Source organism: Conger conger, chromosome 5, assembly GCF_963514075.1.
Source record: "Conger conger chromosome 5, fConCon1.1, whole genome shotgun sequence".
NCBI classification, from domain to species: domain Eukaryota; kingdom Metazoa; phylum Chordata; class Actinopteri; order Anguilliformes; family Congridae; genus Conger; species Conger conger.
Window position 1 is genome coordinate 3,970,342 of NC_083764.1, and position 2,500 is coordinate 3,972,841.

General features: G+C 53.4%; 1 protein-coding gene across 1 annotated transcript in view; it reads right to left on the bottom strand.

Annotated features, from left to right (window-relative positions):
- asxl2 (ASXL transcriptional regulator 2) overlaps positions 1-2,500 on the bottom strand; it is a 71,091-nt gene that overhangs the window by 15,382 nt on the left and 53,209 nt on the right. The gene's annotated exons all lie outside the window — the stretch shown is intronic.

The window sequence follows — 2,500 nt, forward strand, 5'->3', positions numbered from 1 at the left end:
CTATAGCAGCCAAGCGCATTGCGTCTGAACTACGAATGCAAAGCGGACAAAAGTTCTGCTGGCGAACACTGAGTCACCAGAGCATAAATTAGCCTTAAGACTGACGGAGGCGGAATGAACAGATGGAAGGAGTTTCGAGTTGGACGCTGAACCAACGGGAGAACGACACACAGCGTCATTCAGAGAGAGAGCTAGAGAAGGGGGGGGGGGGGGTGAGGGAGGCTGTGTAATCACACCGGCCAGCTGATCACTTATTCGCGAAGGGGCTACAGGAGAGCCGCCGCGTGTCAGAACAGCCGGGGGGGTGTTTGCAAGGAGTTCGGAAAAACGAGGAAAACAGCAAAACTGCACGGTGGTGCGTGACAGCGGTACTGTAGGGTTGAGCGGGAGTGAACACATGGGCTAACAGACTCCAGAGACTCACAGAACCAGGCCCAGACTCTAGAGACAGCAGAAGCGAACAGAACCAGCCGGACTCTAGAGGCAGCAGCAGCTGAACAGAACCGGGCCGGACTCTAGAGAGAGCAGCAGCTGAACAGAACCGGGCCCAGACTCTAAGAGGCAGCAGAAGGTGAACAGAACCGGGCCCAGACTCTAGAGGCAGCAGAAGGTGAACAGAACCGGGCCAGACTCTAGAGGCAGCAGAAGGTGAACAGAACCGGGCCGGACTCTATTGACAGCAGAAGCTGAACAGAACCGGGCCGGCCTCGAGGGGTTTGAGTGACAGGATGAGTCTGAGATGCCGGCGAGCCGGGAGCCAATCCCAGCGGGGGCGGCGATGGGAAACGCACCGCAGCGGGGCCCGCGTCAGCGTCGCCGCGGGAACGCGGCTCTGATGCCGCCGCACGGCATGATGGGATGCGTTTTAAGCGTCTCTGGCTGACTCCCCAGAGAGCAGGACACCAGTCAGAGGTAAACACTGTGACTGCACTCTCAGAAATACAGTCACAGTGGAGGCTCACAGATTCATTCTCCAAGAATCACATTTCCCAAATGTACCCCGAAAATAAGGTAATGTTCTCTCGGGGCACAAATGAGTATGCTTCCAAGCTTAAAAGCTCACACACACACACACACACACACACACAGGCTCTTACACATATGGACACACAGAATGAAAACAGACTCATGCTCACACACACTCTCTGAACACACGCACACACACACTCTTACACACATGCACACACACACTCTTAACACACACACACACACACACACACACACTCCTCCCCTCTCTAAATAACAGCTGGGAGAAACAGAATCATGTTTTGAGTGTTGTAACACCGGCAGGGGTAGGGAAGGCTAAACCCTGATAAAAAGGAACCAAAGAAAATAAGGCCCTCGCTTCCCCCGGAGGGGGGGGAAGTAAATTAACGTCACGCATGAAAAATACCAACCTTGGCCCGACTCCAATCAGAGTTCTGCTGATGCAGGAAAACGGTAAATTGTCTTTAGGAAAAGGGATTTATTTGGCATGCGTATAATAAGTCTGAAATTAACCCACTGAAAGCGCGTAACCAGATCAGCTCAGTGCAGGGCTCCAGGGCTCACCAACCGCCACACGCCCCAAAAGCCCCGCGTCAAAACCATTTTTATTCTTTTTTTTCCCCTTCACCTTATGCTACCAAGCTCTCAGCGCCGAAATAAATTGATTGGGGGTAATGGTCCTTGTTTTAGAGCACTTGAGAACACCCAGAATGCACCGCACACACGCCGGAGCGCGCTGTCTTCATTAAATGGCGGGTGTTTCTCCACGCTCGGCTGCGCTGTACATCACTCACGGGGGGAGTCCGCGTGCTGAAGTCTGATTACCTGACAGCGCACTGCTGGGGCTCACGGTCCGCCGTGTCGCACCCGAGCTGTTTGAACTGGAGCGTTCTCTAGCCGGAGACTAAACTACGCAGCTGAGTCCCGCTCGCAAGGTGACAGCGAGGCATAAAGATACGGCTCAGCCAGTCCTGCACAGTCAGGCTGGTGCTCCCCGCACACCACCTTCCTGAGGGGACGTGGGACAGGGAGAAGCCTGCTTGAGCAGAAAAGGGAATAACTAGGAGCTCGTTCCTCGACTGCTTTCCTAAACGGCAGAAGACTCACGGAAGAGCCACAAATTCAGGCACCAAACACAAGCGGAAGGTGACTAAGAGGCCAGTGTGTTTACGGACGATAAGGCGACAGGTCTTGTATCAACCAGCGCAGCTTCCCCTTGACATTTGTTAAGGCTTATTACAACACTGCCAATCAACGGGTCTGATGTGACAGAGCAGAGCAGGGGACGGCGCAAAAGAAATAAGGACAGGAAGTGACAGCACAACAAACAGGAAATGATGTCGGAAAGAAACAGGAAGTGACACCGGTCGAAACAGGAAGCGGCGTCAGAACAAACAGGATGTGACATCACAAACAAACAGGAAATGATGTCGGGAGAAACAGGAAACGACACTGGTCCAAAAACGGAAGTGACATCGGCAGAAAGCAGGAAGTGACATCAGGGCAGAGCAGG